This window comes from Doryrhamphus excisus, chromosome 8 (genome assembly GCF_030265055.1).
Source record: "Doryrhamphus excisus isolate RoL2022-K1 chromosome 8, RoL_Dexc_1.0, whole genome shotgun sequence".
NCBI classification, from domain to species: Eukaryota; Metazoa; Chordata; class Actinopteri; order Syngnathiformes; family Syngnathidae; genus Doryrhamphus; species Doryrhamphus excisus.
Window position 1 is genome coordinate 9,418,370 of NC_080473.1, and position 25,721 is coordinate 9,444,090.

General features: G+C 40.5%; 1 long non-coding RNA gene across 4 annotated transcripts in view; it reads right to left on the reverse strand.

Annotated features, from left to right (window-relative positions):
- Nucleotides 1-25,721, reverse strand: part of LOC131134719 (uncharacterized) — a 79,363-nt gene that overhangs the window by 27,567 nt on the left and 26,075 nt on the right. For 3 of the 4 annotated variants that reach the window (XR_009131458.1, XR_009131460.1, XR_009131457.1), the window contains 5 exons: nucleotides 21,143-21,233; nucleotides 7,770-7,868; nucleotides 7,563-7,656; nucleotides 3,705-3,791; nucleotides 3,575-3,634 (listed from right to left, as the gene is read on the reverse strand). This is a non-coding gene — a long non-coding RNA (uncharacterized LOC131134719). The remainder of the gene's footprint in view (nucleotides 1-3,574; nucleotides 3,635-3,704; nucleotides 3,792-7,562; nucleotides 7,657-7,769; nucleotides 7,869-21,142; nucleotides 21,234-25,721) is intronic. The other variant, XR_009131459.1, reaches the window with a different exon arrangement.

Sequence of the window (25,721 nt, forward strand, 5' to 3'; positions counted from 1 at the left end):
GACTGGTCACCAGCCAATCACAGGGCACATACGTATAGACAAACAACCATTCACACTCACATTCATACCTATGGACAATTTGGAGTCGCCAATTAACCTAGCATGTTTTTGGAATGTGGGAGGATACCCCAAGATTCCCTCCAAATTCCCTATCAAAACCGTAGGTTATGCACACTCACTACACTTCTATTTGTTGTTAGAGTTTATAAGAACTTGTTTTAAATGCTCCAGGTTATTTTCCGGGCGGCATGGTGGTCTAGGGGTTAGCGCACAGACCTCACAGCTAGGAGACCAGGGTTCAATTCCACCCTCGGGCATCTCTGTGTGGAGTTTGCATGTTCTCCCCGTGCATGCGTGGGTTTTCTCCGGTTTCCTCCCACATTCCAAAAACATGCTAGGTTAATTGGCCACTCCAAATTGTCCATAGGTATGAATGTGAGTGTGAATGGTTGTTTGTCTATATGTGCCCTGTGATTGGCTGGCGACCAGTCCAGGGTGTACCCCGCCTTACGCCCGAAGACAGCTGGGATAGGCTCCAGCACCCCCCGCGACCCTCGTGAGGAAAAAGCGGTAGAAAATGAATGAATGAATGAATGAAGGTTATTTTCCTTTAGTGGACAAGGGGGTAAAATGGCTCTTTAACATTTGTTAAAATGTCTCTTGTTGGTAATATACAATATGAGGTTATGATATGGGCAGGTATATGTTATGGACAACACACATATAGTAGGTGCATGTTATTGATATCAGATATATTCTTGTTATAACCATTTGCACACAGAAGCACGGTCACAACCTTTAACATTATTACAGTAAAGTTTCCAGTCTGGCTCCTGCAACAAAGACATCCCTGAAAGGATGCTTTGAAATGACATACTATAATTTCCAGACCAGTTTCACTAAAAAGGCTCTTTTTAGTGAAGTTACAGCCTTTATTCACCACACCTTTTTTTTTTGGGTAAAATGGATCAAGTCAAGATGTGGTTATACTTCACAAGCTTATAGTGACTTTATAGAAACTGATGAAACATGCAACACTGTTTGTATAGAAGTAAACAATTGGTAATGTAAACAATTATCCCTTCCCTCCGATTGACAAATAGCTTATATTATAATATTCTATTTCACTATAATGGAATACTGTTATCATTTCATACTTTATGAATTAATGTTATTCATTCATTCATTTTCTACCACTTTTTCCTCACAAGGGTCGCGGGGGTGCTGGAGCCTATCCCAGCTGTCTTCGGGCGAGAAGCGGGGTACACCCTGGACTGGTCGCCAGCCAATCACAGGGCACAAATAGACAAACAACCATTCACACTAACATTCATACCTATGATATATATCTGATATATGATATATTATGAGACGATACACAATCATAAACAGGGTGAGACAATATTTTAAGATTACTTTTAAGAAAGCTACAATGATACAAAAATTTGGACCGGACAAACAGATTTTTTTTACTTGGTCACAAAACAAAATGACCGAAGCATGATGCTTTTTTCTGCTCAACTTTTCCATAAAAGACATAAATTAAATGATTAAAATCATCAAAAATGACGGGTAGAGATTGAATGAATGGATATTTAATGACTGTGAGAAATCACATGGTTTAACTTTCATTCATTCATTCATTCATTTTCTACCGCTTATCCTCATGAGGGTTGCGGAAGGTGCTGGAGCCTATCCCAGCTGTCTTTGGGCGAGAGGTAGAGTACACCCTGGACTGGTGGCCAGCCAATCACAGGGCACATATAGACAAACAACCATTCACACTCACATTCATACCTATGGACAATTTGGAGTCGCCAATTAACCTAGCATGTTTTTGGAATGTGGGAGGAAACCGGAGTACCCGGAGAAAACCCACGCATGCACGGGGAGAACATGCAAACTCCATACAGAGATGGCCGAGGGTGGAATTGAACCCTGGTCTCCTAGCTGTGAGGTCTGCGCGCTAACCACTCGACCGCCGTGCCGTGCGAATTAATGTTAAATTAATCAAATAAAGCAGACTACAGGAGTCATGCATAAAGTCGTTGACACACCAACAGAGACTATTAGAAAAATATATGACCAACTCCACGTCTGTGTGACTGGAGATCATTCAAAACGAAAAGAAAGAGTCTGCGGTCCATGTTGCGAAAAAGGGAGACAGTGCACTATAAAAGTCGTCAGTGACCTTTCCATGTTGTGTGTCCTGGCATGGCTAAGTGTCTCTTCCACCCTGCCTACACTCCAACCCAATGGAAAACAGCTGCTTGTGAGCACATTGTGCCCTGTTCAGTTCAGTTCAGTTCAGTTGCTTCCCATTTACCGCTCCCTTTCGACTTAAGCGTCCAGTGTAGTCCCTCGCGCCCCATCCTCATTTTAAAAGGTGGGGTCAGCGCAGCTGAAAACAAAAGCATGAGAACGTGTTTCTCACCCACATGTGGAACGCTCCCTTTCTGCAATCCAGTTGTTTGATTTTCCCAAAGCTACTCCCTTGGTGATGCTCTGCTTCCTTTGGCTTCTTGCTGCTTGGGTTTTTGACATTTTAAAAGAAAACGGATGTATACCACAATTGAGCACTGTGGCTAAGTAAACACACACTTCAGTATTGTATTGGACTAATTAGCAAAGCTGGAATTATGACATTATGAGGAATGGACCACTCCAGGCACAATGGTGCAGACATTAGAAATATATAAACTACAATAAGGCAGAAGTACACGTGCACTGACATGTGGTCGTGGCGCTCTATAAAAGTATATTTTAGAGGCACTTTTGTGACATTTTAGCTGGTGAAAATAGCTGTACTATATGTACACCGTATGCATGTATACAGACATGTCAGATAAAATGTACTAAAACGTCAAGTATATAAAAACTCCACAGGTTGTTAAGGATGAATTTAATTTCCCTCATTATCAAAGCTCTACATCAGTGGTGGGCAAAATACGGCCGGGGGGCCACATCCGGCCCACCAAGTGTTTGAACACGGCCCGCCCTTTCTTTCCAAAATATTTAATTTAAACTTAACAAAACATTTGCCCACCCCTGCTCTACATATATGTAGCTCTACATGTATTTATCTATCTATTACAATCCGGACAACTAGAATAAATAAGGTCACTCTTGTCCATGTTGATCAAAATCTTTCAGCAAGATGTGACACACAAACACACAAAAAAAACAAGAATATGAACAAACTATACCATGATGAGGACTTCCAGTAACCTCCTTTAAGGAGACTAGTAACAAAATGTCAAAAATGACGAAGACTTTTAAGAGGAACTAGGATTAGTAATTGTGGTATGCTTATATTATTATTATTTTTTTACCAGAAGAGGCGTTGCAATGTTAAATATGTGATGTGAGTGATCAAGTGATTGATAATTAGTAATGACATTAGACTTCTAACGGGTAAAGCGTAAAGCATGGGGACACACACAGAGGAAGTATTGCTTCATTAGCTGAGGGTGGGCCGTTACAAGCAGTGTGGGTGTAGTGTGTGTGTGGTCAATGGGTGCTGGTGTGTGGCAGTTGTAATTTCCTGCCTGCACATTGACCAACATGTAGGCACCTGCAGTCCAGCCGTCCTGTCTTTCTTTCACCTCACCCCATGCACACTCCTGCTGCACACCTGCACGACAAACAGTACAAGCGTAACAGCAAAAGGCAGATGGGAACCCAGCATGACAAGCTCACCTCACCGTCCCCTTTGCCAGTAACTTCAACAGCCCAAATGGTGACAACAGAGGCTCTTTTTTAGAACACGATCAATTAGTCATGACCAGATACTGGAAACGAGAAGGGAGAAGAAACTTAAACAAACTCTTTACTGGATATTGTTGCATTGGCTTATACTGTTTTTTTATTATGGGAACATCCCTGTGGTTTGGTTTCAGTACACATCAATTTTTACTATTACTGTGTATATTCCTATCAATATAAAATATTAAAAACAGCTCTCAATGCTTCTTAACTTTTGCCTGATGTGTGTACTGTTAAGCCATGCATATATATTTGCATGCATGACAGTAAAAGAGTAAAGATTTTAAAATGTATAACTTATTTTGCACAATATTATTAATTTTTCCACTTGTATTAATCTGTGAGACAGGGGTATCAAACCCTAGTTTTGAAATCATGCATCAAAGGAAAAATAGTGATAAGTATTTACTCAAGTACGGTAATGGTTTTATTTCATTTGAACATGCATCAGATTACAATTGAATGCATCACATAATCAGTTCACAGTTCCACATGTCCAAAAGGAGTAGGAAGACGCAAAGCTTATTAAATCCTACCCCTCCATCTGGTACTTTTACAATCAGTAACTGTTATTTGTTCACTTCCTGCTTTCCAAATATAGTTTACGTTTTTTTATTTTTTTTAATTTATTTTTGTCTCGTACCAAAATACGAGGTGATATGACCATATGACATAATGGGTACCATAGTAACCGTCAATAAGTATACTGTAGATTTTGTTTTTAAAAGGTTTTGATAACACATATTTATATAATAACTTAGCAAGAAAGATAAATGGGCCAATAGCACATTTTGTAGGCCATAAAAAATAAAATTTGCACCCAATTAAAATGTATCTTACATACAGAGAATAAACTAGAACTGTCAATAAATTAATGTTCAGTCAATCATTTCCTTTTTTAATATGGCCCTCGTATATTTATTTGTAAGTACTGTACATGCTTGGAGTGGAAAATGTGACTCTTGGAATGAGCTAGCATGCAAATAATTAAACTAGATTGACAGCCCAACAAATACAATGTTTGTTTGTCATGTGAGACACATGACTGTACAGAACGTGGGTGTGGGTGTGGATGTGTGTCAGCCTTGTTGGAGGCATGATGAGATATTTCCGGAAAAGTGGTGCATCCAGTGTGTGAGTAACACAACATGTGAAGGTGAGATTGCTGCACCTGTTACAGGAAGATGTAATGAAGAAATATTTGTGACAAAATACTTTGTCACTGTGACTAGATTCAATTTTGCAGTGTGGATGACTATGAAAATCAATTGTCCAGTTAAATAGGGGATGTCCGAAGAAACAATCTAGGACAGTATCACCATATAAATAAATCCCTGCTTGATAATATAATACTTAAAAATTAAATTAAACTGACCTGGAAATCATTTCTGGAAAATTTGGGGAAGGCAATTTTTTTGCACATATGGCACTGAGAAGTTTGGGATGTTCATAATAATGACATTTGTGTCATCCATCTGTAGATTAGGAGCCCATTAGCCTCTGTGGATGATCTGCTGTTTGGATGGAATGTAAACACAAAGAGAGACGGGATGGTCCTGCATGTCCTCCCCTCCATCCTCCGGCCTTCTGATAACTCCAACTAAAGCGCACACATGGACCTTAATGTTCCTCTGTGTGTGTCCCTCTACCCTCCACTGGCATCATATCTCCCACTTCCTGAACCAGCTGCAATGTTTCCCCCATCCCAGGCTCCTCTTCCATTCCCACGATCTCACACCATGAAGTGTTTCTGTGCTGAGTCATGAGCACAATGCCCCCATCTGCTATAAATATTATTGCTGCTATCAAGTGGACACAACTAACTGGAAAACACGCACATTAAAGGAAAGTCTGCAGATCCACATTTATGTAATCATCTTTTGAAAAGATATCATTTTTAGGGATCATTCTTTTCATTGGAGAATTTCAGGAGAAACTGCAACAGAAACCTGAACCCTGGCGCTCTGACACCAGACTGAAATGCTGTAGCTATCGTGCTAACTGTTAGCATGGTGACACTTAGCCCTGATGAGCTGATGCCACACTGAAATGCTGTAGTTAACTTGCTAAATGTTTGCATATAAACCTATGAAAATGGCTTAAATGCTACCATGCCAACATTAGCATTCATGCAACGCTAACATGCTATCTGTTAGCATGCTAACATTGAACATGAAAACATTGTCTATGTAAGTTTATGGTCATGGTAATGGTTTTATTTCATTTGAACATGCATCATATTACAATTGAATGCATCACATAATCCGTTCACAGTTCCACGTGTTCAAAAGGAGAAGGAAGAAGCAAAGCTTATTAAATCCTACCCCTCCATCTGGTACTTTTACAATCAGTAACTGTTACATTTGTTCACTTCCTGCTTTCCTAATATAGTTTAAGTTTTTCTATTTTTATTTTTTTTAATTTTTTGTCACATACCGAAGTACGAGGTAATATGACCATACAATGACATAATGGGTACCATAGTAAAGACAGAAGCGTGTACCATTACACCACTCGGGATACTCGGGATGTACAGATTGTTTTTAGCATTGGGAGCGTTTAACTTCTTTTTACATATGTGTCAATTAAGAAGTTGAAGTTGCAATTGTTACATGTATGCTTGTATAACCAGAATGTAAACATAGGAAGGTTAGGGTTCGGTTTTGACTATGAGAAGCCTGATCCTGTCCTAGCTGACTTTGGGCAAAATGAAGACTCCACCCTGGAGGGGTTGCCAGTCAATCACAGGGAACATACATCATGACCAAACAAGCATTTCACGCTCCTTTTCCTCAAAGTCAGCTGTGATAGACTCCAGCTCAAGCTTGACAGTGAATGTATTAAGCAGCAGAAAATGAATGAATAACTACTAACACTACTAACAGGCTGTGTCATCACTCACATCCCAATCAAACTCATACTATTCTGCTTCCGTTTATTGGCAGTGGATCGACCGTCCGTGCTGAAAGTCACGTCGCAAGGAGAGAGAATGACCGGGTTTCTAGGAGCGAGGAGACTGAGGAAGGGGTTGAAGGAGCAGGACACAGGAAGTGGGGACAGATGAGGAGCCAGGAGACAATGTGATGCACAGGGGTGCTGAGCTTGTGTGTGGGAGGAGGAGTGGGATGGGAAGGGAAGGAAAAGCAAGCAGAGGAGCCCTGTTGGGACTGGGGGAGGAGGAAGAGTAGGAGGAGGGGTTGGGGGGGGGGGGGGGGGCAAAGGAGCAACAGGGTGTGTGCATCTGGCACAAGGAGGCAGGGGAAAAGATAGCGTGGGCCAGGCTGGCCGGACGTGACTGTTTGTGTTTGATTGAAGAGGGATGTGAGACGAAGACCCCTCGCTGGCGTACTGTTACTGGAATGCTGCCACATGGAAGATGGACACGGACACACACACGCACAGATTTGTGCAGAGAGAGCGGACAGAAAGGAAGCGGCTGGTTAGACTAAGACCACGGAGGAAGTTGTGCGGAACAATTGGACGAAGGGAATCTTTCTCTTCGAGTGAATCATTATTGCCCATTTAAAACGAATGATGTGCAACCAATCTATAAATTATTACAAACCTACTATGACTACTATTATTACAACTACGAGTATTACCATTGTGACAGTCATGTATCCAAATACTCTGAAATTCAGTCATATGTTTACATGCACAATATTCCTGTTAATCACAGTATAGTGTATATTCCAAAGACTTTTCAGAAACACCTTTTTGTAATTGGCTTGTTTGATAAAAACCTGAATCCGACCCCAGACATATGTATATCTATCAACCCGAATATTCATACGAACCTGGAAATCAGGAAATGCATCCAACCGGAGAACTGTTCCGACTGCAAAGGGTTTTTGGCTTGGCATCCAATGAAGACGGTAAACGTTTACATTTCTATGGTGAAAAGGAAAGACAAATATTGATAAATATTTTTATACAAAAATTTAACACATAGGCAAGCATTTTGTCTCTGGCAGAAAATAATGCCTTGTTTTGTTTTGACAAACCTGGAAATCAGGAAATGCATCCAACCGGAGAACTGTTCACTGTTCCGACTGCTCTGTTTTCGGCTTGGCATCAAATGAAGACGGTAAAAGTTTACATTTCTATGGTGAGGAAAGATAAATATTAATGGATATTTTTATACAAAAATGTAACACACAGGCAACCATTTTGTCTCTGGCAGAAAAGAATGCCTTGTTTTGTTTTGACAGCAACACTATTCTGATTGTGCTAATTAACATGTAAACAGGACTATTCTTATAGCTTGTGGATGCAAACATGGAGTCTCTTGAAGGGAACAGGAACCTTAACTGGAATATTGTGTGCATGTATATGTAGTTATTGAAATGCATGTACATTGGTTTTTCGGATTCCAAACATGGAACCTCAGACACTAGCTGAGGGCCCCAAAGAAGCATCCATGCATTGACAGTCTCTGAAATACATCCATGTGAAAACTTGAAAAGCAAAGAAGGAAAACAAGTCGGGGGGGGGTGGGTCAACTAATGATCTGCCACGGAGCTTCCTCACAAAATGCCACGATAACGACCATCCGTTTTTGCTGAGGTGACATATGTCAAGGTTGTAGCCATTCACCAAAACAGGAAGACCCTGACGTCACCCTGTCAGCTCTTGTTTGTGTGCTACTGTACACCACCATGCCCCCACGGGTGGCAATTGGGGGTGAGGGAGGAGAAAACCAGATACGCACAACGCAGCAATGGCGCCTCTTGGGCTTAATACGATCACGTATGTAACTCTAAGTCCTGGACAGCTGATGTAAACGTGTCCTTCAGCAGGCAATGATATGGACATGAATACCCTAATTAGGTCAGTCAGTGCTGGCCGTCTAACAATTCCTTTCCCCTGAGGGTCACTTCCTGTCCGCAGAGGTTGAGTGTCGCTCTCGCCATAGAAACGACTTCTGCAAAGTGAGTACAGGAGCTCAGAAACATTGTGCTCTTCCTTATGGCACTCTAGAGGCCAGATGGACACACACCTTTTTTTGAGGGGAGAGGCATAACAATCCAATAATGGGACAGCAAATGTGTGTGTGTGAGTGGGGTGAGGATGGAGGAGGGACCTGTGGGGGGGGGGGGGGGGGGGGGGGGGCGGGTTAGTGGGGGGTTCCATTGTTTCAGAATAGAAGGCAGAAGTTTTGGGAGGGGGTGAGGGAAAGTCAACGGGGAGGCTAAATTTAGCATCTCCGCTCAAGTATTCCAAATATTCTAACAAGCTCACGTACGCCGTTTGTTACTTCATACATGTCTAAAGAATGACGTCATTCTGCTGCCAAAGCAATTAGCGCTACACACGTATACGCAGGTAAACGGCGTGCTGGTAAATAATAACTTGACTCGGTAAATCGGAATACATACTGAATCCTGAATCCAAACTGAACTTCCAATAGCAGCACACAAGAGGTTAAATCTCCATGTGTATGAATGTTTTGGGTCACTTCCTGCTGACTGTACAGCAATGACCCACCATCGTGGACCGGGCCACACACACACACACGCACACATAGACATACTTAGACACATTGAACACTGAGCAGCACTTCCTGTCAGACATCAACAGCCGCTGTGCAGCGTGTGATCTGTCTCCTCCACATCCCTAATGTACAATCCTGCCTGTGGTAGCCTCTTTGTTCTCTGCACTGCCCCCTAGTCAGTTTACTGGCCCCTGGTGGGCTTCGGTGGCCCCCGGGGAGAGTTACTGGCACCCAAGAAGCCTTCATGACCCCTGAGAGTGGGAGTCACTATCCCCTTGTGAGTATTATTAGTCCTAAAGACTGTTTAGACATTACTTTTCAAACATGAAAGTACAGTATAAAAAACTGTGTTATTTTGGGTGGCTGGCCACATTGGAGCATGCTGGGAACGGACCATTACATTAGGTTTACATTTGGTTAGGGCCAAAAGTTATATTTTTTTCCTGGGGACACAAATCTCCACAAAGGTTCATGCTCCGAGGCCTAACCAAGTATCAGTGGGTTCCAGTAGCCTCCAGTGAGCCTTGATCGGCCACAGCTCCATAGTTTCATGACACCACAAAATATTTATTTGTACAATTTACGGTCACAAAGACCCTCCTTGGCAATATGACAGAAACAATTCACCACAAAATGATTAAAACTGTTTCAGATTGAGAATATGAGTTATTTCCGTCTAAGATGCGTTTTATTGAAAATAACAGTAAAAAAGGTTGCAGATTTATGCTCCAAGTTGTCAAATAACAAGCACAGTAATTATGTAGTCCGATGACTAAAAATTACTAATTTAATAACTCCTCATCTGTCTAAGTACATAATGTGTCCATGCATCCGTCACACCTGCAGTTATTGCTTCACTCGAGGAAACAAGGTGCTGCAAACAGATTTGTATTTATTGATACATCGAAATGCTTTCAAAAGAAACTGCACTTTTTGGGGAATTTTCCCCATCATTCATAATCCTTATGTGAAACATGAACACATATTTGTTTCCCTTTTCTGTGCATTATAACACCAGAAAACAAGTTAATATGAGCTAGCTAACAACGGACTGCATGGGAAATACCTATTTAGACGCTAAAACCATCACAAAAAAACAAAAAAAACTTGTAAAAACTTGTATAAAAAACTTGTATAAAAAACTTGTATAAAAAACTTGTATATTAACCAAGCTATAGCGTTATTATTATTGTAGCGGCTAACATAAAATACTATTTTTTATCTGGCGGACTAACACAACACATTGCAAATCGGTAGCTCTCCATTTCGTGTCAAAGACTCAACAAGATGCTTGTTTGCTTTCAGCATTTTTTTACCCGAGGACTGCAGCACACATCTTGTGCTGGAAGACACAGCCATCCCAAAGAGAGCGGACATTGTAAGTGTTGTCGCTGAATCTATGCTGCTGTTGTTGTTGTTGACAGAACTAGCATAAGTATGTGTATCAATGTGCAGAGAAAATAAGTTTCAAAGTGTTTTAAATCATCCAAATATGGCAAGATACTGCAATTATTATATGTCATTATGATTGTCTGTGTTAATGCATGATCATAGAATGGATATCAAACAATGCAATGTTGTTAGAGAGTATTTTTTAGAGGGCTTCAAAGTCGAAATAGATGTATCCCAATGACCTGCATTGTTAGCTAGCTCATATTAATTTGTTTTCTCGTGCACATTAAAGGGAAAAAAATATGTGTTTGTGAACGATGGGCAAAATTCCTCCAAAAAGTGCATTTCCTTTTTTTTTTTTGTTATGTATAAATTAACCGTACGACCCTGCAAGCTCCTCTCACATCGCCGATAATATGCAGTCAGCACAGCCACACACATGCTGTGGTGAAGTGTTTACAGTCCTTTTATATTAACACTCATGTTAAACAGCATGGGGCACAATACTACACCAGGTATAAAAACTAACTGACGGTACCGCTCTTACTAAAAAGACGCGTCCCTTTTTAAAGAATAAACTAAACCCCTCCTGAAGAGAGAAGTCATTAACACTTTTTACTTTTATTGGAATGGAATAGTCAGGGGAATGAGATGCTTCAGGGAAAGAAGTGTTTAGGTTTGACAAGATATCTGTACTACAATGTATCTTCTTCAGCAGTATTGATACACACGGGTTGATACTATGGATACCACTCTCTTTCAAAACCAATTAAAAAAAAAAAATACAGTACGTATAATTCAAAACATAAAAAAAAAATCATGATAGATTGCAATGGAAAATGATATAATTTTTCTCATCTGCTCAACAGTATGTCGGTGTCTGTGAGTGACAAGAAGAAAAGCTCAGACATATTTGCGGTGTTGGTGCCACCTGTTGGTTTGCATATATAAACATTTCGACAATGACTCTATGATGGGTGAGTCTGTCCAGCTTACTCTTTAAAATCCATCCATCCATTTTCTATGCTGTTTAGCCTCACCCGGGTCATGGGTATGCTGGAGCCTATCCCGGCTGACTTTGGGCGAGAGACAGGGTACACCCTGGACTAGTCTGACTTTTTAAAATGTAAAAATGAAATAAAATTATATATATATATATATATATATATATATATATATATATATATATATATATATATATATATATATATATATATATATATATATATATATATATATATATACACACACACACACACATATATATGTATATATAGTATATAGTATATATATACATTATATGAAATATTTTTCATAATTTTTCATATGCATCTTCATCCTTGGTATTTACAAATGTAAACATTAGTAAAATTAATGAATCAATTCATTCATTCTCTACCGCTATTCCTCACAAGGGTCGCGGGGGGTGCTGGAGCCTATCCCAGCTGTCTTGGGGCAAAAGGCGGGGTACACCCTGGACTGGTGGCCAGCCAATCACAGGGCACATATAGACAAACAACCATTCACACTCACATTCATACCTATGGACAATTTGGAGTCGGCAATTAACCTAGCATGTTTTTGGAATGTGGGAGAAAACCCATGCATGCACGGGGAAAACATGCAAACTCAAGGGTGGAATTGAACCCTGGTCTCTTAGCTGTGAGGTCTGCGCGCTAACCACTCATCCGCCGTTCAGCCCCTAATTAATCAATTATTCAATGAATTTTCATTTAGTTGTATTTATTTTTATATTCAAGGTTAATAACTTTATATATATATATATATATATTGTGTGTATATATTTTTTCCAGAACAAGCCAGGATGACACCAGTTGAGATCCCATGGTGTAAAGCCTTTGTCCAATCTCTCCTATCTCAACAGGGTTATTACACTAACCATTCATCCGCATTACACCCGCCACAGTAATGCCCTGCAAGTTCCACAACACAAAATAGGACTTGCCCTGCAAGTTTAGTGTTGCACAAGCCTGCATGTGTGTGCGGTGAGCATTTACATGTGTGTAATGAGAACCAAATGTCCGGGTGTGTGACCACATGGTTTTTCTCCCCTATCTCTAATCAGACAGCCCCCATGAGGATGGTGCAAGCGTAACATAAATCAGCTCTGCCCGTGGTGCATTCAAATGTTCTGGTCACTTTGAGAGGCTATTTTGCACTTGTGTAGCGATTCAGAGTGTGAAAAGGGCTGTGAAGCTGGTGAAATATTGAATTATACGGCCTTCCCCTCAAGGGACGTAGTGGGAGTCTAGGTAGGTGGTCTCTAATGACAGGACCAGGTATCGGAATAAGTCATGCTACATGCTTGCCTCGCTTGTGTTTCACAATTCAGTTGATCAATTTGTTGCTATTGTATCAACTCACCCCTCCCCTTCTCTTTTCATCTCTTCTTCTGCTGTCTTTCACCCGAAGGAGATGGCTTCTCCCTGTGTTCCTACGCTTTCCTTTTTCTTTCTCTTTCACATCTGGCCAGGTAACTGGGGCTGGCCGCGGTCCAGTTGGGTGCAAGGAGAGTATGGAGGGGGAAACGGGTGGCTATCAATTGCAAAGCCCTGGGCATGTAGTTAAAGAAAAACAACATGTAAACTGTTTAACAGTTTTGGAGTAGAAGAAGAAGATGCAAGGGAGAGCTGGGTGAAGTGGAGGGCACTGATTTCAAATATCGGATTTCCACATCTTAAATGCATTAATTCAACTTCGCCTGAGGCTCTTCTGAAATGGAGAGGAATGAAGGAAGGGAAAAGGAGGCGCGGGCACTTATGACATTCTCATTGTGGAATTCTCCTTCCTATTGTTTTTTTTCCCTTTGTGGTCACCATATTGCCCAAAAGAATCTATATGCCACGCTGGCCGCACATGCTCCAAGCTGCTAAATGCTCACAGATGGCATTACGTGCTTACTTGACACGCCTGCAAGCTTTGTATAGGTATAGTTCCGTGCTCCACGACATGCCAAAAGTCCCAATATGATTTAGTGCTTGTGGATGCGTCATTGTTTTCCACATTCCAGGATGTTATCCGAGCCACCTCTTGTGCCAACTCCTTCAATCTCCGCCCTAAAGTGCCAGTCCCTCTGCGCTCGGGGTCATGACCTCTGCCTTGTGTTCACACAGGGTTCCGTCTGGAGTCGAGGCCTGGTGTTTCGACGCATATGATTAAGAGGAGGGAAAAAAATCCCCACTTTCAATCACTGGCTAATCTCTCCAACTCGTTTTATGGCTAGCTTCACTGCAATGGGAGTCAAGTAAGTCGAGATGTTGAGCACAAGGGGGCAGAAACAGGAAAACACAGACACCCCCCAGTTTTTCTGCATATACTGTACAGTATAGATGTATTAATGTCCTAAGCCTCGGTCAACGAACCTCAGCAAATGCTAAGCAGAACAGCAGACTGTAAGTATAAATGCAACCACACACTTCCTCTTATCTTGCTTGGTTTTCTTGCTTATGTGCACTGCCCATGCCCGCAATAGGAACCTCAAAAAGGAGTACAATGTGAACATGTTTACACTGAAATAATACAAACAGTAAAGCAATGATAGTTACTATAATCCAAGGGTGTACAAACTTTTTCTGCCGGGGGCCATAAAAAGATAAAAGCAATAAAATGATGAAATGGCCACTATTATGTTGTTATCATTAACCAACATATGTAGTTGATATGTTAAGATGTTGTATATTTTGAAAAAAAATGCCTGTCAGCTTTGTCATATTGGTGAAAGTGTCAACTTTAGTCTTTTTTCCTCTTTTTTTGTTGTTTTTTCAAATATTTCAGCTTTCTTCTTAAATCATTTTTGTAAATTTACTTTGTAGTATTATGACTTTATTCTCGAAAGCAGGAAGTGAACAAATGTAACAGTTACTGATTGTAAAAGTACCAGATGGAGGGGTAGGATTTAATAAGCTTTGCTTCTTCCTACTCCTTTTGGACATGTGGAACTGTGAACTGATTATGTGATGCATTCAATTGTAATCTGATGCATGTTCAGATGAAATAAAACCATTACCATTACCCGTGATATTATAAATTTTTGCCAAAAATTACAATTTGTTTCTTATAATATTACGGCTAAAAAAAACAACCTACTTAAATCACATTATTTTTTTCTCATAATATTCCAAGTTTATAAAATTGTGACATTTCTCATTATATAAACAACTTTTTTTCTCTTACTACTTTGACTTTATTTTTATAAAATTACTACTGATTTTGTTTTACAATTTTTACTGTTGTTGTTCTTTTGTTTATGGTTTCTTGTTAAATAAAACTAAATAAAATAAAACAAAAATAAACTAAAATGTGCTGTAGGCCAGTAAAATTGGCTGCATATGGCCCCCAGGCTGCACCTTGGACACTCCTACTCTAATTAGTAGAAATATAGGAAATGAATCATGTGACAACCCATTCCACAAATACCGCCAAAATACTATTCTAGTCCAGTCGGTATCTGGTGAAACCACCATTTGCCTCCAATACTGTATACTCCGATTCAGAGCATTCAATGGTGACATGTCCAGTGAGTATGCTGGCCATGTAAGAAATGAGATGTTTCCAGCTTCCAGGAATCGAGCACAGATCCTTGTATTATTAAGCTGCAACATGAGGTGACGGTTGTGAATGAATAATTTAGAATCAATAAAATACACTTGTATTAATTGTCCATTACATACACCTGCCCATACTATAACCCCACCTCATAAAATGTCCCCTTCCCTGCCATTAGTGCACTTTTCAGTGTACAAGTAATCAAATCCATAAGCTTTATTCAACTAGTGAAAGTAGGATAGAAAAGAGATAAAAGCGATAAACGATAGAGATAGAAAGGATGGGAAAAGTCTGCTGGTGTGCTTGTGGTATTAAATGTTCCTGCAGATGGACGGACTGGGTGTTTTCATATCGAGACATGGATACCCTCGCCTCTATTCTCATGACTCCCACCCACACATTAACATGTGTTTCGCATTCAAAACGGAGATGTGCACAAACCAACGGCCAACCACTTAATATGAGTGGCAGCTCCCTTTATCACACTCTGGCCGGAAAGAACCAAGAGAATGCTACACTTATTGTTTATATGCACACTGGGGACAGAGCATTCCAAAATGTAGTTTTTACTCCCATATTGATGATACATTCATTCCACCAACATCCATATTCACAATATGGGCAAAAGTATCAGGATTCAACAGCCGTTCCAACTACAGGAAGTGAAAATGGAAGAAAATGTGAAATTTGTGACCCCCTTTGCAGCTATAACTCTTCTGGGAAGACTTTCTACTAAAATGTTGGCGCGTGTCTCTGAAATTCTTTGGTGTGTTTGTGAGGTCAGAGGTCACCGATGGCCTTCTTCCACACCAAATTCTTCTTCAACAATGCCTGTTTGGATCTTACTTTGTGTGCTGAAGAAATAACAACACAAAGGCTACTGTTTTTTTTTTTTTCAAGATGTGTAGCAAAGGTTTTCAAATTTCAAAGTTTATTTTCCAAAGCTGTTCTCCATGACGGGCAGCACGGCGGTCTAGTGGTTAGCGCGCAGACATCACAGCTAGGAGACCAAGGTTCAATTCCACCCTCGAGTTTGCATGTTCTCCCCGTGCATACGTGGGTTTTTTCGGGGACCCCGGTTTCCTCCCACATTCCAAAAACATGCTAGGTTAATTGGCGACTCCAAATTGTCCATAGGTATGAATGTGAGTGGGAATGGTTGTTTGTCTATATGTGCCCTGTGATTGGCTGGCCACCAGTCCAGGGTGTACCCCGCCTCTCGCCCAAAGACAGCTGGGATAGGCTCCAGCACCCCCCGCGACCCTCGTGAGGATAAGCGGTAGAAAATGAATTAATAAATTGAAACTTAATAAAACTAAACTCATGTTCTCCATGACCTGGTGGGTATATAAATGGAGTGTCCATGAGGAACAAGGTCTTGGAACATGGAACTTCAAAAGCAAAGTTATTCCTCTTCTCTGAAAAGTGGAGCAAACATGTGAAGAAGATGTTCAATTGTTAATTGTCAGTGGTCATATACCCAGGAAGGCATATTACGGTTATAATCTTTATCACTAAAAAGTGAATTTGCATAGCATGGGAACATTAAGAGAATAAACACAGAGTTTATCATAAGATGGCAATGTTAATGTGTTTCTTTGCATAACGCAGAGGAGGGGTTATTGCGGGGAGCGAGCGGATGAGGAACAGACACACACAAACATCAACACACATAAAAGGGAGAGTTAGCTAAAGGGAGACAGTGCGAGGAAACACATGGCATTCTCAGTGCGAGAGGGCAGCTAGTGTCTACAAACACCAAGGCGGATAAGACAGGGTGCTGCACTCGGAGACAAAGGCAGGGATGGCTGGGGTGGGACATGGTGCACGGCTGGGTCGGACCGTCAGCCCCTTTGTCTGAAGTTTACCCAGCTGGAGAGCCAAGAGACCCCAGACGGAGTCGTCTGATGTCACCTACTGTACTCTACCCTCCCAACTCCCTGACTTCCTGCCCCCAGGCTGCAGTGATGTCACAGGCCAGCTGGGGTTGTCACGTCCACACACCACCCCACCAATCACACCACTGTCCCAAGCCCCCCTTTACCCTGCTTGATTGTCACCCCTTTTGACTCAGCTTGAATCGCTGGTGTCCTGCTGTGAATTGGGACAGTCAATGAAGCACGTTCACAAATCCATTAGGACAACACAACTGCGAATCATTCATTCAATTCTACCGCTTATCCTCACAAAGGTCGTGGGGTGCTGGAGCCTAGCCAATCACAGGGCAAATATAGACAAACAACCATTCACACTCACATTCATATCTATGGACAATTTGGAGTCACCAATTAACCTAGCATGTTTTTGTAATGTGGGAGGAAGCCGGAGTACCCGGAGGAAACAACAGAGGAGAGAACATGCAAACTCCACACAGACATGGCCGAGGGTGGGATTGAACACGGGTCTCCTAGCTGTGAGGTCTACGCGCTAACCACTTGACTGCCGTACAGCCCCCTTGCAAATCATTCATTCATTCATTTTCTACCGCTTATCCTCACGAGGGTCGCGGGGGGTGCTGGAGCCTATCCCAGCTGTCTTCGGGTGAGAGGCGGGGTACACCCTGGACTGGTGGCCAGCCAATCACAGGGCACATATAGACAAACAACCATTCACACTCACGTTCACACCTATGGACAATTTGGAGTCGAATGTGGTAGGAAACCGGAGTACCTGGAGAAAACCCACGCATGCACAGGGAGAACATGCAAACTCCACACAGAGATGGCCAAGGGTGGAATTGAACCCTGGTCCTTGCAAATCATATCAAAGGCAAATTTGATTTGTGGATCTGCATATTGTTGTACAGTGAAACATTACCTTACAGATTAATTGAGATCTATCAGTCTGGAAAGGTTTCTAAAGTCATTTCTAAAGCTTTGGGACTCCAGTGAACTACACTGAGAATGATTATCCAGAAATGGCGAAAACATGAAACAGTGCTGAACCTACCAATCAAAATTGCCCCAAAAGCACAGCAATGATTCATTCGAGAGGTCGCAAAAGACCCCACAACAACATCCAAAGAACTGCAGGCCTCACTTGCCACAGTTAAGATCAGTTTTCATGACTCCACCATAAGAAAGACACTTGGAAAAAACCACCCAAAGACAGCTGGGATAGGCTCCAGCACCCCCGCCACCCTCGTGAGGATAAGCGGTAGAAAATGAATGAATGAAACTCACAAGCTTTTTTTGTGTAAATTCTGATCAAGAGTAAAATAGTGAACAGTAATCACTCAATATGCTCTTTACAAAAACACATTAAGAACTGAAGGGAGTGATGTGACAGATTTATGGTTTAATGTGACCACAAAGAGCTCTTAAAACATGTTCAAACCTTTAATGAAACAGCAGCAAGTTTCTGATCTACACAAACAAAGGAAAAGGCCAGGAAAGTACCACATTTTAAAAAATTGTATTTTTGGTGGTTACCTGACATCCACTACATGCATCATTTGTATGCATTTCTACCCAGCGTTGACACAAAGAGTGAATAATTAAAGCTGACAAGTATTTTTGAAGTCATTAGCGTCAACTGGTGGTGCACAGCTGACGGCGTCTGCAGATGACCAATTATGTAACATATTAATTATTAAACTGCAGAGGTTCTAACATCAGAAGATTTGAACTTAGATGAGGCAATTTAACATTTAACTCACAAAGCCACCTACCTATTTCAAAATATTCTGTTAATTGCAAGGTTTACATATTTACCGGTTTACATTATCTCCTTGCTATGGACATGCTTTCTCAGAATAAACATCCCAAACAGTTGAATTTGTGCCTTTTTTTGTTTCACCGGAGACAAGGTGATTTATTGCGATGATTAAGTTGTTGAATAGTGTAATGTGGGTGGGAAATGAGAAAAACATTCAGCCTCCAAAGAGCAAACATTGGATTTTCAATGTTGCGAGGTTAAATGCTATGCTTCAGCAGATGTTATTCAAACAAACTGTCTGAAAGAGAATTTGAGTCGCATCAGATTGGATTTGTTATGCAAGTTCCTGCCAGTATATACGGAAAAAAAACAAAACAATTTTGAATAGAATGGCAGTCACATCTATCGCCAAAATTCTCAGGAGCAGCTCTCATATACACACTGTGCAATATTGTCGTTTATTTGCTGTGTCGTTCATACAAACCCCAGCAAAAAAAACAGCGGCTCAGCAGATATGAAGAAACGTCTGCCTCGGCGATACAACACTTGTGGGTTAACTTTAGTGTTGTTCACACAGGTCAGCTTCTAAGGGACTACTCATATGGATTTCAAGGGTTCAGCCTCTAACATGGTCTCGTCTACATGCATGTTCACAACAGCACCCATAGGTGTGACTTGTGTATGTGTGATGGGTTCCTGACTGGATGCAACTACTGTATTTTGCTGACTATAAGTCGCACTGTTTTTCAGTGGTTGGCTGTTCCTGCGACTTATACTCCAGAGCGACTTATAAAAATAAAAGCTTTCTTCTTAAATCATTTTTGTGAATTTACTTTGTAATATTATTACTTTATTCCTGTAACTCCTGTAATTTTTGTCCAAAATGACAATTTGTTTCTTATAATATTACGGCTAAAAAAAACAACCTACTTAAATCACATTATTTTTTCACATAATATTCAAAGTTTATAAAATTGTGAAATTTCTCATTATACAAACAACTTTTTTTCTCTTACTACTTTGACTTTATTTTTTATAAAATTACTACTGATTTTGTTTTACAATTTTTACTGTTGTTGTTCTTTTGTTTGTAAATAAAACTAAATAAAATAAAACTAAAACAAACTAAAATGTGCTTAAGCTGCAACATGAGGTGATGGTTGTGGATGAATGTCACAACAATGAGCCTCATGATGTCAATAAAATGCACTTGTATTCATTGTCCATTACATACACCTGCCCATACTATAACCCCACCTCATAAAATTTCCCCTTCACTGTCATTAGTGCACTTTTCAGTGTACTAGTAATCAAATCCATAAGCTTTATTCAACTAGTGAAAGTAGTATAGAAAAGAGATAAAAGCGATAAAAGATAGAGATAGAAAGGATGGGAAAAGTCTGCTGTTTTTTTTTCATAGGTTAGCTGTTCCTGCGACTTATACTCCAGAGCGACTTATAAATGAAAAAACTGTAATGTCTGTTTTGGTCAAGTAGTTTGTAAAACAAATTACCTGCAAAAAATGCGACTTATACTCCAGTGTGACTTGTGTATGTTTTTTTCGACCTAATTATGCATTTTTGGCCTTGAGCAACTTATACTCCGGAGCGACTTACAGTCCAGAAAATACGATATATACTAATCAGGTACAGTGTGGACATGACACCTGCCAAAAATAAAATTCCCCAGAATGTTCCCATGTGGGCACTTCAGTTTACCAATTCAAGTCTTAATAAATTGGAAGTCGACCAGCGTCCTGGAAAATAATCCTGTTGGACCTTCCACTACCTTCAGTCTGACCCCGGCTCATCGTGACTTACTATAGTTGAATTTCACAGAGACAGAACTGAATACGTGCAGGCCCACAGGAACCCACATGTAGAGGCTGGACACCACAAACACTCCACTCCCTTTGGGACCCCCCGCTGCCTTGCCCTGAGCCCACCCACTCCTTTGCTGTTCGATGCTTTTGGGCCACAAATACGCACACTCTCCACTTTAATATCGGATCATGTTTCTAGTCTTGCGCACACAAACACACACACACACACACACACACACACACACATACGCACGCTGCTCTCCAAGCCTTCTAAAAACACACACATCCTTTCTTACTTTGAAGAACGAGGAAATGCTCACACAAACACATAAACAAAGCTTGTTAGTACATCTGTTGACTTTTCCTAAAACTTCTCTCCCACTCATCCAAAGCCTGACCGATGTGTTAACTCCGCCTCCTTCTCTAAGCACCACCCATGGCCCTACCTGATTGTCTGCTTGTTTTCTCCAGAGGTTCGCTGCTTCCGTTCCCAGGCTGGAGGTGAGGGAGGGTGGCGGGCACACTTTGCAAATGCTCCTGTAGATAACAAGATGCCAAATGGGATGAATGGGAAGATGCATGAGGATGAGGACTGATCATCTTCACATTCACACTCATAAATTGTGCATGTGATGAAAAGAACTGGTTGGTTGACAGGCAGTATTTATGACGTGCAATCAATCATAGTTTTATGGATAGATAATGGAAACAAAGTCGTGATTGTGGAGTGAATGGGGAGCAAATGACAGCATATAAAAACGTTTGGCAATGAATGAAGAAAAGGCATGTAGAGTGTTTCAGTATTTCCTGAAAAGTCAACTTGTTGCAGGTCAAAGTGCAGATATTTGGGGCAGCAGAGATGCTGATTATTATGGTTTGTTACACCTGCAAACGTAATAACTGCCCACAAACGTAATAGAAATCTGCAGCTTTGAATGTAATAATCCAGCAAATGTAATAAATTTCCCACAAGCGTAATAAAATTTGCCCACTGCAAACATAATACTGAATTTCCTACATATGTAATAACTATTACAGTTGCAGGAAATTATTACATTTTGGCATACATGTGCATTTTAGTTACAGTATATTATTGTATGTGTGATTTTGTGTATATATGGGGAAGAAATAAATAAAAATAGAAATAAATAAATCAAAAGGAATAAAAAAATATATTAATAATAGTAATAATAATTTTATTAAAACAATTGCAATTATCACAATTATGTTATCTTTTTTAATTTAAAATAAATTATAATTTAATAATGAAAGATTCCTTTAATGTATTAAAATGATACTCTTTGAATAATATTTTTTCTACAAAAAAAAGAAAAAAAAAGAATTTTCTTGTTAAAATCCTCAAAATGACATCTACACCTTCTCCCGCATTAAAAGAAGAAAGAAGTTATTACATTTACAGATTTTCACTTTCCCACATATGTTATAATTTCCTGCAAATGTAATAATTCAGTATTATGTTTGCAGTAGGCACATTTTATTACGTTTGTGGGAAATTTATTACATTTGTGGTATTATTACATTCAAAGCTGCAGAGTTGTATTATGTTTGTGGTTTATTACATTTGTGGGCAGCTGTTACGTTTGCAGGTGTAACAATGGTTATTATTATTATTGTTCTAATTTTTTCTAGTTGGAGTGGTGTAGAGTATTAGACCAGTGTGTCAATAATCCCAAGCTGTTACTGTCATTCAGTGACAGGAGAAAGTGATAATTTTTAAGATTACATTTTATGATTAATGAATAGATTTGTGGATTTGACATTTTTGATCATATAAGCGCACACCTGCAGGCCTCTGGATCCAGCTCCTCTTCGCAGAAATTCCTTCCAAATTTTTCATAATAGAGCCGGCCAACAGGAGCCAACATGCAGCCCCGGTGTGCTGCAGGTGACATCCACACACCCACCATGGAACATGTTAAGACTTAGCCTATATCTATTTTAAGCACGGTTATTTTTCTCTAAACTTGTTTGATATTGTAATCCATTGACTCTTAAGAAGCATCACAATCTGCACGGATTGTTTAACAATCTTTTCAGGACAGTAACGACAAAGAGTTTGCTGCTAAACCACTGAAAATGCAAAACCATCTGTGTAGGACCAGAAGAGTGAGGTAAGGATGTGTCGATAGGAAATAATATCAAACTAATTTAATACAGAGAGTACACACAAAGTACAAAGAAGAGGTGGTAAACACTAAATAATTCAGCAACAAATGAAAGTCCAACGCAATGTAAACATTTTATAATTGGAGAGGAAAAGCTGATGAAAAATTAGCAAAAGGTTTGTGATGTAAATGTAGCTAAAGAGGCAAAACGATTGACGTTAATCAACTTAAGTGCACTCGACTGATGATTTAGTCGCGGTATAGCACTTCCTGCCGAGACTGTCAAAGTAAAATCCCAAAGAAGCGACCAAAGGCCGTTTGTTGTTGCCGGCTGTACAAAACTTTCCTTTCCCGTTTTTTTGGGTTTTAAGTTATTTATTTCAACAGACGATTGTTGATTTTTAGTTGTTTTTAGATTTTTTGTTGATTTTTAGCATTTTGAGTCATTTCAGTGAAAACAAAGAAACAACAATATAATACAAAAGGCAGAGAACCCATCCCTGGAGTACGCCACACAGTGAGTAAACAGCTCTTCATACTTTTTTGTTGTCAATTGTCAAATCCTACGTATTTACTGCTTTTCCCCGCAAAATAACACCATACGATCCCACAATTATTTACCCAGTTGCTTAAGTTCAGATTACTTGAAGAACAAATATACATACAGTATGTATATTTCTATAGTTTATAGCACCTAGTATTGTTAATCCCAACCCATAACATATGTCCTCGTACATACTGTACCATCTATCTGTTGCAATTTATGTCGCACCAAATTTATGATTTGGTTTTTAATGTCAATGTCATTCAAAAGGGAAAATGAATCTTGCTTTATATTCGAAATTCATCATCGTTGATGTAATGTTTTTTTTGCTACATTGTTCGTTTTTTTGCTAATAACAGAACAGCTTGCTTGCATTAAAGAGCATTGGGGAAACCCCTTAAAGTGGTGACTGAAATACATCAATTGGCAGGCACCCTTACCACATTTTTGTTTTAAATAGTAATCTGGAGACATGAAATCATCCAAATATAAATGTCACCAGTTAAAACACGTTCACTAAATGGGGGCTTGTTCATTCAGGGGCGAGTGAAAAGGTCACAGGGAAATAACTTTGTTAATATTTACTAAGCAGATTACTTTAGAATCCCTGTTTTTATTAATTTCATTCACTGTGGGCCCATCAGCCACTTTCATTTACCACGGTTCAGGGTGCGCTTCGCCTGCGCCAAGAATAGACCAGGTCGGAGCTGGTGAAATTTGCTGTGTTGTTTTGTCCCGAAATTGTCACTGTGCCAAGTTGAAAATATGGCCATGGCCATCTCGGCGCCTTCCAGTCAACCAGTGGTGCGCTGGGCCAACTTACCACTGCCTGGGCTGCGCCATGCTCCACCACCCTGTGCCACCTTGCACTGCACCACGAAATTAGAGCCCAAAGAGTTCGGCAGAATTGTACTGTAATTAAAATACATCAGTGTGTTTTGATGTGCAATTTCTGACAATTTGTTGTGGTTTTTATTTCATATTGGCAAATTTATTTCTTAGTCCCATTCATTTTTAATGCCTCTTGTCTTCGTGGGGGTTTGCTAGAGGTTTCAATACAATGAAGATAAATAATCATTTAAAAATTGTTCTGGTCCGGCTGCACGGCGTCATGAGTGGTTAGCGTGCAGGCCTCACAGCTAGGAGACCGGAGTTCAATTCCACCCTGGGCCATCTCTGTGTGGAGTTTACATGTTCTCCCCATGCATGTGTTTCCTCCCACATTCCAAAAACATGCTAGGTTAATTGGCGACTGTCCATAGGTATGAATGTGAGTGTGAATGGTTGTTTGACTCTATGTGCCCTGTGATTGGCTTGCGACCAGTCCAGGGTGTACCCCAAAGACAGCTGGGATAGGCTCCAGCACCACCCCCACGACCCTCATGAGGATAAGCGGTAGAAAATGAATGAATGTTTTTTGGTGTTATAAATATTATTTTTTAAACAATTATGTTCTGTAAAGGGGCGGCACGGCGGTCGAGAGATTTGCGCGCAGACCTCACAGCTAGGAGACCAGGGTTCAAATTCCACCCTCGGCCATCTCTGTGTGGAGTTTGCATGTTCTCCCCGTGCATGCGTGGGTTTTCTCCGGGTACTCCGGTTTTCCTCCCACATTCCAAAAACATGCTAGGTTAATTGGCGACTCCAAATTGTCCATAGGTATGAATGTGAGTGTGAATGGTTGTTTGACTCTATGTCCAGTCCAGGGTGTACCCCGCCTCTCACCCGAAGACAGCTAGGATAGGCTCCAGCACCCCCGCGACCGTCGTAAGGAAAAAGCGCTAGAAAATGAATGAATGAATATTCTGTAAAGAAGCCAACCCAAAATAACAAGTCAAAATGTAGGTGTAAGATCATAAAGGCAACAAAGAATCAACTCTGAGTTGTAAAGTCAAGTTGAGTAGATAATGATTTAAAGCACGGCCTGACCTAGCCCTCCCTTCCACTATTATTAGAAGGCGTAAGTGAGCGGACTAATCCTGATTGAATTACACACTAAAGAGACAGTGAGCTCAGTGAGGCCTCCACTCAGAGCAGAAAGCTGCCAGCCTCTCTGAGATTACTTCAACTTCCTTTCAGCCGAGTGCACTCCCCACGACCCCCTCCCCCCACCGTTACCCCCATGACCTTCCTCCCGAAACCTATGGCATACACACACCATGCAGGGCTAAGGCACATGCCAGCTGGCATACGGCACACACACACATACACACACACAGACACTAAATCATCTCTTAGAAAAAGATCACACTTGAGTTCTATTCAAAAACAATATGGCCTTTCTGGCACAGGATTGGAATGCTGAAGCTTTTAGCAGACACAACACAGTCACAAATTCGTATGTCAATATTTTAT